The sequence below is a fragment of the Pelodiscus sinensis genome, chromosome 3, assembly GCF_049634645.1.
Source record: "Pelodiscus sinensis isolate JC-2024 chromosome 3, ASM4963464v1, whole genome shotgun sequence".
In the NCBI taxonomy this organism is placed as follows: domain Eukaryota; kingdom Metazoa; phylum Chordata; order Testudines; family Trionychidae; genus Pelodiscus; species Pelodiscus sinensis.
Genome location: NC_134713.1, coordinates 93,290,413 through 93,303,563, shown reverse-complemented (window position 1 = coordinate 93,303,563; position 13,151 = coordinate 93,290,413). Strand labels below are relative to the sequence as shown.

General features: G+C 42.7%; 1 protein-coding gene across 17 annotated transcripts in view; it reads left to right on the top strand.

Moving 5' to 3' along the window:
• EPB41L2 (erythrocyte membrane protein band 4.1 like 2) overlaps nt 1–13,151 on the top strand; it is a 285,231-nt gene that overhangs the window by 20,763 nt on the left and 251,317 nt on the right. For 14 of the 17 annotated variants that reach the window (XM_075924162.1, XM_075924170.1, XM_075924169.1 and 11 more), the window contains exon 2: nt 7,416–7,473. The exons of 2 other annotated variants lie outside the window; for them this stretch is intronic. The gene's annotated coding sequence lies outside the window, so the exon portion shown is untranslated. Of the gene's footprint in view, nt 1–7,409; nt 7,474–13,151 lie in introns of those variants that run through there. One more of the 17 variants, XM_075924175.1, reaches the window with a different exon arrangement.

The window sequence follows — 13,151 nt, the reverse complement described above, 5'->3', positions numbered from 1 at the left end:
ATATAGAATATATTTACAACATTTGTGAATGATACTAAGCTGGAAGAGTTGCAGGTGCTTTGGAGGATAAGATTAACATTCAAAATTATCTAGATAAACTGGAGAAAAGTTCTGAAGTGAATAGAATGAAAGCCAATAAAGACAAATACAATGTACTCCTCTTAGGAAGGATTAGTTGCACACTTAGAAAATGGCAGTCATTTCCCAAGGAAGGAGTACTGCAGTAAGGGATCTGGAGGATTACAGTGGATCACAAGCTAAATATGAGTCAACTGTGCAACACTTTCAGAAAAAGCAAACATCCTTCTGGGATGTTTTGAAAGGAGAGTTGTAAGCATGATGCTAGAAATAATTCTTCCATAGGGTTGCCAGATGGTTTAACCAAAAATACCGAACACCCCTTCCCCCCCCCCAAAAAAAACTCATTGGGGGAAAAAAGGGGAAGACCAGTTGTTGAGGGGGAAAAAAACACCCACAGCGTGACCCCTTTAAGAAATACTTTTGAGGCTTTTTGGCCCTAGCAGGCTGCTGGCAGCTGTCCACCATCTTGTTTCCCTGCTCCGGGCCAGACAACTGCCCTGTGGAACCAGGAAAGTACCCAGGATTTTCACCTCCTGACTGGGGAAAAAATCAGAAAATACCGGACATTTTAGGTGTCCAGTATTTTCTGTATTTTTTTACTGGACAGGAGGTGAAAATACCGTACTGCTTGGGTCAATACTGGATACCTCGCAACCCTATTCTTCCATTCTATTCAGTGATGATTAGACCTCAATTGGACTATTGTGTTCAATTCTGAGGGTCACATTTCAGGAAAGATGTGGACAAATGGGGGAGGGTCCAGAGAAGAGCAACAAGAATGATTAAAGGTGTAGAAAACCTGACCAAAGGAAGATTGAATTACTTAGTCTGGAAAAGAGACTGGGAGGGGAGATAATGGTTTTCAAGTACATAAAAGGTAGTATAGAGGAGGGCGAAAGAATGGTCTCCTTAACCTCTGAGTATAGGACAAAAAGAACTGGGCTTAAATTGAAGTGACGGAGGTTTAGGTTGGATATTAGGAAAAGCTTCCTAACTATCAGGGTGGTTAAACACTGGAATAAATTGACTAGGGAGATTGTGGACTCTCCATAATTGGAGAGTTTTAAGGGCAAGATGATTTAACACTTGTCTAGGATGATCTAGATAATACTTAGTCCTGCCACAAGTGTAGAGGACTGAACCAGTTGACTTCTTGAGATTCCTTCCAGTCCTAGGATTCCGTTTTTCCTCTCTTCCCCTCGCCCTTCCATTTCAGTCTTCCCCTGTTGTTTTCCTTCTAACCACATCCTTTTGTTTTTCTCCTGTGGCCTTTATCTTGACTCTACAGTTCAGCAGTGATTCTGAATTACGTAGGAGCTACACTGTTTTCCTCGTCTTGCTCTAATTAGGAAGGGACTTTCACTGCCATGCAAATTGTTTGAGGCATCCCATGTGTATTGGGTTAAGAAGTAGCTCATATAGGTGCTGTGTGAAACACATGATACAACAATGTTCAGTGTATATGCAGTATCTAGCAAAGTGTGGTTCTGCTGTCTACACAGCACCAAATTTTGAAATAAAGTGCTATTCCGAAATGTTCCTTACTACTCGTAGAATGAAGTTTACAGTGATGTTGGGATAGTGAGCCTGAAATAATGGGTTTGCTGTGAAGATGTGGGATAGCTATTTCGGATACTCTAGTGTCCAGAAATACCATTTCAGTGCAGATGTAGCCTCAGTGTTCTGTGCTGTTATTTAGCTCTAACTTACCCCTAAATATCTTCTAAAAGCCCAATAAGCAGTGTAAGTATTGGTAATGCTGCGAGACAATACTGACCTCCTTTGGTTTGGCAAATTTTCTGGATTGACACTAGACAATTTCCGCAGGTGCTGAACAGGAGAGGTTCAACCTATAGTAGAATACATAATGCAGACTTTTAGCATTAGTCTCATGGTCTAATTTGCCGTTGAGTTTCCAAAATATCAGTCATGTAATTTTGGCATCAGAAATAATTTTTATAGCCTTGCATGCAGTGAGACATAGCCTTTTCAGCTAAAACAAGGCTGAAGAATCCTCTTTTTGCCTGAAAGCAAGCAGTAGATTTTTGGTCTAGTGGCTAGTGGTAGTTTATTTTGACCGAGGGAGCGATTTGATACATGTAGATTCTGTGCTTGTGGTGAGATAATGATGGGCAGGCATAAAACCCAACTCTAGTTCAAGAGTCATAGTTTAAGGCCAGAAGGGACCACCGGACCATCTGTTCTCCTAGATGGTCCTGTTTATCACAAGATCACACCAACACAACATTGCACCCGTACATTCTATCACACAGCTGAAGTGAGGTCAAAATATTGCAGTCCAGAAGGGACTAAACTCAGCCTGTTGCTCATCATTGAATATGGTGTACCAAGGTGCATTAATACCTGAGAGCCCTGCAGTGACGGGGAAACGGGGAAATGATTGAGATATATCCAGATAATCCCCACAGCCACATGCTGCAAAGGAAAGTAAATACACCCCAAGGTCACTACTAGTCTGACTTATGAGAAAATTCTTTCCTTACCCCACATGTGGCAATCAATTAGACCAAGGGTGGGAAACTTTTTTTGTTTTAGTTGGGAACCACTGAACCATAGAAGAATCAGTTAGGGGCCACATACAAGTCAGAAGCAAAAGAAACCCCACAACCTCACAGATGTGGCCCCCAACTGAAAATGAAAAAAGACCCTCCCCTCAAGCTCCAGCCCCATGGCTGGGGGAAGGTGCCAAAGCTCAGGGTTTACCCACAGGGCTGGATGAACTCTTCTGTGGAGTTGGGGCTAGTGAATTCTGTAGTGTCCCCCTTGGCTCTGGGGTGGGGCCAAAAGTGAGGGGTTCAGTGTGCAGAAGGGGGCTGCTGGAGAGCAAGCTGGAGGTGAGGCTGTGGGGTCTGGGAGGGAGGTAGGGTGAAGGAAGAGGGTGGGGGTGTGGGGTCTTTTGGAAGGTAGGATACAGCAGCAGGCTGAGGGTGGAAGTGCCGTCTGTGGGGAGTGCAGGGATGGGGTGGGGGTGTAGGATGGGAATGTGGGGTCTGGGCGGAACCCTCCCAGGGGATGGGGTACCTACCTGGTGTAGCTCCAGGAGAAGGCATACATCAATGAGAGTGACAAGAGGTGGTGCCTGCAGCATCCCCCCTGCCAGGCAGAGCCTGGGGGCCCAATCTGGTCTGTGGCTTGCTTTGATTGGGCCTTTGATACTGGGGGCTTGCTTCTCAACACCACAGTGGTAGAGCTTCCCACATGTCTGGAACACCAGTATCAGCTTGTTCTGCTGTGTGTGTGGGGCGTTGTGTGTGAGCCCCAAACCTTGTGAGCTGAATCAAGGCCCACAGGCCGTAGGTACCCTGAATTAGACCCAACCATGTGAGCAAGAATTAGCTAGCCAAGCTGAGAGAAGGTATGTTTAGAAAGTTCGAACTAGGGATGCAAATGCAGGCATTCGAAATAGTCAGTGAAGTGGGGATTTAAGTATCCCGCGCTTCATTAGTATGATCTTGCCAGTGCGCTAGTTCGAATCACAGCTGATTCGAACCAGGAAGCGCGCGCCGGGATGCATTAGTTTGAACCAAACCCCTTGGTTCAACAAATGAGGAGTCACGTTAGTTCGAACCAAGGGGTTTGGTTCGAACTAACAAGTCCACACTTCCTGGGTCGAATCAGCTGTGATTCGAACTAGCGTCCTGGTGAGATCATGCTAATGAAGCGCAGGATATTTAAATCCCCGCTTCACTGACTCTTTCTAATGCCTGCATTTGCATCCCTCGTTCGATCTAGGGTGCAAGTGTAGACATACCCAGAGAGAATGCTTGACGGCACCTCAGAGCACTTGCCTGCCTTAAATCGTGTCCCTTCTCCAGGTTGGGCGTCTGTAATACTTTAGAGGAAGACCACCAAACCCCCTGCGTTTCAGGTAGGACAGGAGGGAGCATCCCTTCCTGTTCCCTGCCAATGCTGGCTGAAGACCTAAAGCATGAGCTTTTAGGAGTATAAGGCATAACTTGCAAGTGAGCCATAGGTCTGCTGAGTCCTATCCCTACCATCACAGTTAACCCAGTCATACAATCACATTCATAAATTTGTTCAGCTCTCTTAAAACTAATTCAGTTGCTCGACTCCACAATTTCTATTGGGCGGCTGTTCCAGAATCTTACTTCTCTGATGTTTAGAAACCTTCTTTTAATTTTCAGCTTGAGTTTTGCCAGAATCAGTTTATGCCCATTTTTTTTTTTTTTTTTTTTTGTGTGTGCCAACATTATCCTTTAGTTGAAATAGCTCTTTTGCCCTCTCTGGTATCTAATCTACACCCTGGAATATTATAGAGAACAGTCCTATCCTCTTCACTCAGAGGTAGGGTTGCCAGGTATCCGGTATTTTCACCTCCTGTCTGGTTAAAAAAAAAATTAGAAAACACCAGATACCTAAAATGTCCAGTATTTTCTGGGGTTTTTTTTTTCCCCCCTGCCAGGACGCGAAAATACCGGATACCTGGCAACCCTACTTCGGACACAGTCAGCAACCGGGCACAGCCCCCGGACTCCCCCACCTCCCAGACCTCCACCCCCCCTGCTTAGCTGGTTCCGCAGGGGCTTGTCTTATGGCTGGAGCAGAAAAATAAGATGGCTGCTGGCAAAAAAAGCCTCCTCTTAAAGGGGCCATGCTGATTTTTTTATTTTTCTATTTTTATTTGTATTTATTTATTTATTTATTGCTTAACTGCTGCAGGGATCCCTTTTTCTTCCCTCAACAACTTTGGTCTCCCCTTTTTTTCTCAACAGAATTTTTTTCCTGGTGTTTTTTTTTAAGGGGGTACGAGGGTAGGGGGTTGTTCGGTATTTTTGGTTAAAACATCTGGCAACCCTACTCAGAGTTGCTGGCCCTATTGGGTATGGCACCACTCCTGGGGCTTGAAGTGGTTTCCATCATACACAGGTTTTGCATTTTTTTGTTCAGAATCTTTCAACAACTGTTCCAGCGTCACTCTTTTTGCGACACTAAACAAGTACAGCTCTCCCAGTGCCTTTTACAATGGTATTTATACTTCTTCATATATATTGGAAATAGCTTTCCTGATATAAATATCCTATTTGTTTTTTCACAGCTTCATGGTGTTGGTGTCTCATGGTTCTTCTGTGAGCGACAGATACACTGAGGTGTTTCTTTTCTTCTGGCACTTGCAATTGATGCACCCCCAACTTGTAACAGAAATTCAGATAATTAGACCCTAAATTCATTACCTTGCACTTCACACCATAGAATTTCATCCCATTTCTGTTATTCCAGTCTTCGAGGTCATCCAGATAATCTTGTACAGGCAGTCCCCGGGTTACATGGATCCGACTTACATCGGATCCCTACTTACAAACGGGGTGAGGCAACCCCGCACTCGCTGCTTCCCCCCAGCAGACCAGGGAGACGCGGAGCGGCTTTTCTCAGCAGACACCTCAGCTTGAGAATAAAGGACTGAGGGAAGTGAGGTGTGGGAGAATAAAACTGAGCTCTGGAGAAATGTTTGGCTAGAGTTTCCCCTACAATATGTACCAGTTCCGACTTACATACAAATTCAACTTAAGAACAAACCTACAGTCCCTATCTTGTATGTAACCCGGAGACTGCCTGTATAATATTCTAACCTTCTTTTATATTGATATTGCCTCTCAACTTTGTATCATCAATAAGTTTCTTTGGTACTTTCCTTTTTGTGCCAGCATCATTAATAGAAATATTCAATAAGATTGACTCAAAAACTTGTTCTTGAAGAACTAAGCTACTAATCTCCCTCCAGTCCAACAGTCTTTCATCCGCTGGCTTTGCTCCTTTCACCGGTTCCTTATTCTCCTTCTAATTCTTGTACAAATCTTCATTTTCTTGAATGTAACCACAGGTTGAACCTCTCTGGTCCAGGACTCTCTGGTTTGGCAACATACTGGACTACAGATGTTGGACTAAAGAGTCCTAGTGGCTAAGATCAGAGCTGGTTCAGCAGGTTTATAGCCTGCAGGGCCAGGAGCAGGCCCTACCAGTGGGCTGGGGGCAAGGAGGCCTGCCCTCCCCTGGCCTGGCAAATTTCTTTTGATAGGGACCGGTCAAGTTCTGAGGATGCTGGACCAGAGAGGGCCAATCTGTAACAAGTGGTACTGTGTCAAAGGTTTTACCTAAGTCCACATATTTTAGATCTATTGCATTTCCCCAAAATCAGTTATAAGATAATTCAGAATGGTTTGGTCTTTAAGAGACTGGCAGAGTTTTTTCTTCAGTGGTCTATTATCTTTCTGGAAAAAGTGATTGCCATATATATATCTCTGTTTTCACATAGAGATCTCATTTCTGGAATTTTCAGCCAAACTGGTGGGGGATTGGGACTAGTCATTCCACCTTGAAAATCTTTGTCTGTAAAATATTTTTTTTTTTTCCGTCTCGTTGCTAGAATGATAATAGGATGGATCCATCAGATTCTCAGGATTGCCGCTTGGGGAACTGGATGATCTGTTAAAACTGTGGGACTCTAGGTTAGCACATGTCACTGAAAGAACGCCCTGAAGGTTGGCACAACAAAGAACATTATAAAAATTGTTCTAGTATTTTTGGTGGGTGCAGTAGTCTCAGTAGCCTAAGCTATTTTGCAGTTTTCAGTCCTCTTTATTTTAAACAGCAATCCTTACCAAAGCTTAAGGACCTGAAGATACATGCACGCTCGCTCTCTCTCTCTCTCTCTCCTCTCGCTGTTGAAATTGTATGATACTCATGGAAAAAGGTCACTCTGGAGTGATTTTTGTTTTGATCTGGATTGCAGAAGGCAATGAGATCCCACAGGGTATGAGATACTGTGGATGTCTCTTTGTGGCTGTGTTATTTGGTAGTAACTTGCTTGGGAAACCTACAGAGTACCATATGTCTTTCTGTTCCCTTTATCTTAACATCTCAAAACTTCCTTTCTGAAAATAGTTTGTGTTCCTTTTACTCAGTAGTCAAAAGGAAGATACTTTGTTTCTCTCTTTTAAAGGTCACTCTTTCCTCTAAATGAAGAGCTATTTCTACTGACATCAGTTTCTGTGCTGGAAAAGCAATTCCATAGGCAGCATTTATTTCTCAAGAGGATGTGGCTGGTCACATGATAAAAATTATCTTTGGTATTGACAGCCCTAAAGATTTGGTTGCTATGCAAAAATCTCTGCTCAGGAGTTCTTAGCAATTAGTGCTTTTTGCAATTGAAAGGTTTTCCTCCTTTTTTCAGATGGGAACATACTGCTATTTTCTTCCTCATTTTCTAGTAGAGTACAATAGCTTGGATATAAATGCTTGTTTGAATTATGTGTTCTACTGCTTCTAAGTAGCTGTCTGTTTGCTTTGCTTTTTAGTATATTTATTGAAGTCCACATATCTGTATGGGTTTAGGAAGACTAAGGAACCAATCAGGTAAGAGACTAATTCTCTTGGAGTTCTGCTGTACAAGCCTAGACATTCTAAATGTGTTTTGGGTTTTTTTATGTTTGTTTGTAGTGGAAGGAAAATACAATGTAAAAGAATGCCTAGACAACACAAATTTGGTGTCACAGGAATTCAGCTTGTGAAGAGGCAGCAAGCGCCTCAAAGGAGCAATGAGAGTGGGCTAATTCTGTGTAATAATGCTTTATTTTTTCTTTTACTAGTGGATTGTGCCCTCTGCTCACGATGCTCGCCCGCCTTCTTCTCTCAGGACTCTTTTGCTTTTGCAGTCAGTGATGTCATCACGCTCTTTCTGTTGCCTGGCAGGAAAACTTTTTTCTATATAGAGAGAGTTTAAAAGCCCATCCCTGATTCTCAATTAGTATAAAAGGTCTCAGAGAGGTACTTCTGTTGATATGTAACTTCAAAAATAAGTAGTCCTGTGGCACCTTAAACTAACAAAAATATATTCAGGTTGGTCTGGCAGACCACAGATGCTCCTGGACCACACAGCCAAGGCATAGGGAGATCTGGCCAGGGGGCAGGAGCATGGCGCCGGAGGGGGTGTTGACTCAGCTGGGAGCCCCATGTCGGAAGGGGGCAGGTGTTGAAGGGGTAGGCAGCACAGCGAGGAGTTCTGACCCCAGTAGCTGGGCAGTAGCAGTAGTTGTAGATTGTCAGTGATGCACTCGAGGGGTTTAAGCTGGGGGGCCATAGGTGATGACCAGTAGTATTCTGTTTTCCTTGTTGAGCCTTTCTTGAAGTAGTTGACTTCAGGGTACTTGTCTGGCTCTGTCAATCTCTTTCCTCACTTCTACAGGTGGTTATTTAAGTATGTCCGATAAAGATCTTGTAGGCGTTTTATCTCTGTGGGATTGGAGCAAATCTGATTGTATCTTAGCGCTTGGCTGTAGACAATGGATTGTGTCATGTCATGAATGGAAGCTAGAGGCAGATAGCTAAGAATAGTAGTCATTAGGTTTCTGATATAGGGAGGGATTTATGTGACCATCTTTTATTTGTACTATAGTGTCAAGGAAGTGGATCTCTTATGTGGACTAGTCCAGGCTGAGGTTGATCGTGGGGTGGAAATTGTTGAAATCCCTATAGAATTCAAGTATCTCCTTCCTGTGGGCCCATATGATGATGTCATTAATATAACCTAAGTAGACAAAGCATGCTAGGGGATGAGAGCTGAGGAAATGGTCAAAGTTGGCCACAAAAATGCTGGCATATCTGGGGCAATGCAGGTGCCCATAGTTTTGCTGCTGACTTGAAGATATAAATTGTCCCCAAATTAGAAACAGTTGTGGCTGAGGGCAAAGTCACAGAGCTCAGTCACCACTAGCATCATAAGGGCTAGTGTTTCTGACAGCTTATAGTCCGTCTTCATGTGTAATGTTGATTTAAAGAGCTTCTTCATCAGGGCTGGGGAACCTTTTTTGGGTCAGGGGCTGCTGAGCCACAGAAAAATCAGTTGGGGGGCTGCACACAAATGAGAAGCAAAAAAATCCCCCACGCTGCCATGGCCCCTGATGGAGAAAGAGGGCTCTTGCTACATTTAAAAGGCAGAGGCAGCACAGTGGGTAACCCCGGGTGAGCATTTAAAAGGCAGAAGTGCAGCTGGAATAGCAAGCACCCTGCCACACCCCTTATCGACAAATTGAGTAGTTGATGGAATTTCGTTTGACTAATCAATTAGTTGATTAATCAAAATTTAACATCCCTACTCCAGTCCCGTGGTGGGGCAGCATGGGAGAAGGGGGAGCTGGAGCACCAGCATGGACTTCCCAATGCTGAGGCGGGGCCCTGAGCTTCAGGGACCGGATCCAGGCAAGCTGGAAGCCACATCCAGCCCCCAGGACTGAGGTTCCCCACTGCTGTTTTACATCCATGATAGCCAGGATGGTGTTTTCAGGAAGATTACTGATGCCCTGTAGTTTCCTCAGGGAATTAGTGGCATCTCAAAGATAGCTAGGAGTGCAGGTAGCTTGGGGATCTGAGGAGAGGGTCAGTATAGCCAGATAATCCTGTTGTAAGGGTGTCAATACCTGAGATGACGGAACATCTGGGATTTCCAGGTTTATGGATCTTGGGTAGTAGAATACTCCTGATGGGGGCTCTTGGTTGGTGTGTTTGTGTAAATTTGGTCCCACGCTGTAGCAGGGAATTTCTTGAGCCATTGATGTAATTTCTTTTGGTATTCTGCAGTGGGATGAGAGGAAAGAGGCCTGTAGAATGTGGTGGTGGTGATTTGTCTCGCAATCTCCTGTTCATAATCTGACCTATTCATGATGACTACAGCACCCCCTTTGTCAGTGTCTTTTATTATAATGTCAAACTTATTTTTGAGGCTGTGGATAGCATTGCATTCTGTATGGCTGATGTTGGGGAAAAGCCTATCTTCCTAGATAGCTTGAAGATGTAACTGATGTTGTCGGGTCCTTTATTCGATTAATTTTTTTTGGAAACTAAAATGAAAATATACATGCCTCATTTAAATCATTGCTCTGGGGTGGGTCTGGGAATGAGGGGTTCAGTATTCAGGCTGCCCCAGAAAGGGGGCTGGCGTAGTCCTTTCTCATCACAGAAGCTTGGGACCAGATGAGAAAGTGCTTTTCCACAGCTGCTGCAGCTCCAGCAGACTCAGCTGGAGGAGGGGTGCATGTCCCCCGGCTATGGTGGATCCACATTTGTCTGCCCCTGCACTCCCCAACCAGAGTGAGGAATGCAGCGAACTGTTCACTTTCCCCTCTCTTCCTCACAAAGTGAAATGGCCAGCAATGTATCTGTATGAATCAAAGATATGGGCAGGGCGGGGGGAGGTTCAATCCTCCTGCCCTTCCTAAAGGGCTTCTGGGGAGTGGGAGACCGGGGGCTGGAGCAGTCCCAGATTGAGGGGGTAGATGCCCCCAGCAAGCCTCTTTCACCTGCCTGCTGATTCTCTCTCTTTTCCATGTGGTTTGATGGAAAGCAATCCCTTTCTGGCACAATCAAACCTTTACCTTGTTTTAAGTTATGATGAGAGGAATCTGTATATTGATTTTGGTGGTCCTAGCTCTTAACATTTAGGAGGAGTTCTTGAACATACAGTCAGACCACACAGACGAACTCTCTCAAATAAATAGCAGATTCTGGATTTTTTTTGGCATGTGTTTTGGTTTATCTGGCTTCCATCCAACTGACTGTAAATTAACCATTAGAAATCTATTACAACCACACCCTTTCCCCCCTTCAAATAGTTATTTTTGTTGTATCTAACTTTATACTATGCTATAGAGGAAAGTAAACATTTTGTGTCCAAACTTAGTTAACAGATGGGTGTGGGGGAGAGAATATTAATATATGGCAAAACTATATATATTTAAACAATATTGTTATAATATTGTAAATGGAAACAATACGTTGCTTCCCTGTTTCTGTTCACAGCTGATGGTTTTTGGTGCTATTCTAATTTCATGTAAGATGTCATGAGACATTTAAGAGACTTCAAGGTGGATAGATTCTGAATAAAGTTATGAAGCATAAAATGCATTATTGCAGGAAACAAAAGAGGCTTGCATTCTAACCTCTGGCTCATACTCTTAGTGTTATGGCTAAGTGCTGCACCAGACATTTGAGTCAATCTAGCAATGTATGGTCAATAAGCTGCTGTCTTGTTTCCTGTAGATAGTTTTATTTCCTCTTATTTGTGTAAACAGTTTTAAACATTTTAACTCTGTTTATAAAGCACAGTAATGAAATGATAGAACATGCTTTACAAGGTTGCTCAGCTGCAGTAACTCTTGATTTAAATATTTACACAAATGCATTGTAAAAGTTTAATATTAATTTGCTTCAATACTTTTCTCCTTTTTTCATATTTGTGCCTGACTGCCCTCATTCTCCATTATATCAAGCATTTTAAAATTTGGCAGAATTGCTTGCAGTTAGTTATTAAAAATAAATACATGGGAATATATCAAGTGTTAGGCAAAAATAAAAAAAGTACTACTTCATGGCAGAATAATTGTAACAGAGCTTTAGGGCTTCCTTTTACCAAGAATATAACGTCTGACTGCTGAAATGATTATATAGAAAAGTTTCAAAATATGATTATTTTTTATTTTTACAAAATGTATATCAGTTTTTGAATGGTGAATGCAGTAGTGAGGTAATTACATTCTTCTTCCCAAGAGACAATCTTTATTAATAACTTCAAAAAAATGGAATTACAAGAGTTTTAAATAATAGAGGCAGGTAATTTACTCTAATCTGTTAAGAGCCTTTCTGTTTTTCTTCCTCGCACTGTTTGTACTTTATTTCCCTTTTCTCATTCTGTCAGTGAAGCAGCTATGAATTAAAACAACCTGAATTGTATTTGAGTTGGAAATGTAAGGAAATTCTCTGAGCAGAAGTGTAGCAGAAACTCTTCAGCATTGAAAGTTTCTTTTGGAAAATTTGTCAAGAGAAGTTCAAGAATGCTGCATGTATGAGTTCTGTTGCATTTGTAATACAGCACTTTTCATCCTGTGGGAGCCCACTGTGCTTTATATATTATGTCCATGAGAATGTGGGCACACAAAATATGCACTTGAAACCATCTCTAATGTTGCTCAGATTACAGCCAGGTGTACAACAGTGCTAAACATTTTACACAACTATGGAGGAAGAGAAGTTTTTGGCTCAAGGGGCAGCAAAGGAAATTTGAGTAAGCCCAAGGGATTTTTATGGGCATGCATAGGAGACCATCCTCTGGGTTTAATCCAACAGAATTTCACAACACTCTAGATAGTTATCTATAACAAATGCTCTGTGTGTGTGTGTGTGTGTAAGGGGGAGAGGGTGCAGGGGCACTATCAATAAATTAATTCCAGCTTTGCTTTCCCCCTCACATTGCTGTGAGGCATTGCTGGTGAGACCGGACTAACCACAGAGGTCTGAAGTAACCTCAGAATGAAAAAGCTTGTTTGATAGCCAGTTTTGATGTATGCTGGAGACTTCTGCTGAGTTACCCCAGAGCTTTGTAGTGTGATATTAGTAGTAATTAGTGCTGCCAACAGAATCATACTGGGATAATTATTCCTAGGGATTTTTGGTATACTAGAATATTTGAAATGCTATTCTTAAATATTTTTCTCCCCCTTTCTCCCTTCAGTCCCACAGAAATATTCGATAGTGAAAAAGCATGATTATGTTGGTATTGAGATTGTTAAATATCTATTGAGTGCCAAATGGTGCAGTATGGACTTGCTCCTTTTGTTTCCTAACTACTCCTGTTCTCATCATAATGTAGTCTCTAACTGTTTGGGGCAGGGACTCTGCTTCTCTCCTCCCCTCTTTTATTTTCTTTTTATGCTCTTCAGATAGTATGTGGTTCTTCAGTTTCATTGTCATTCATGTGCCTATGTCATAGTGGCTGGCAAGAAAGCAATGCCAAAACCTGGGGTATGAAGAATCTGTGTACATCTAACATCTGTGGGAGAGGGGTTTTATTGCTTCCCTACCTTCCTTCCCATGACTTTGTCATACATGCTCTGTGTGCATTGAAAATTATTTTTTGTCACTCTTTATAAAAACATTGTGTTTCTATTTGGTTCTAAGGTCCAGCTATCAGCCTGAAGTGTTTAAGATTGTAATGAGAGATGGAGGGGCATTTCAGAATTAATGAAGGTTATTTGCTGATTGTA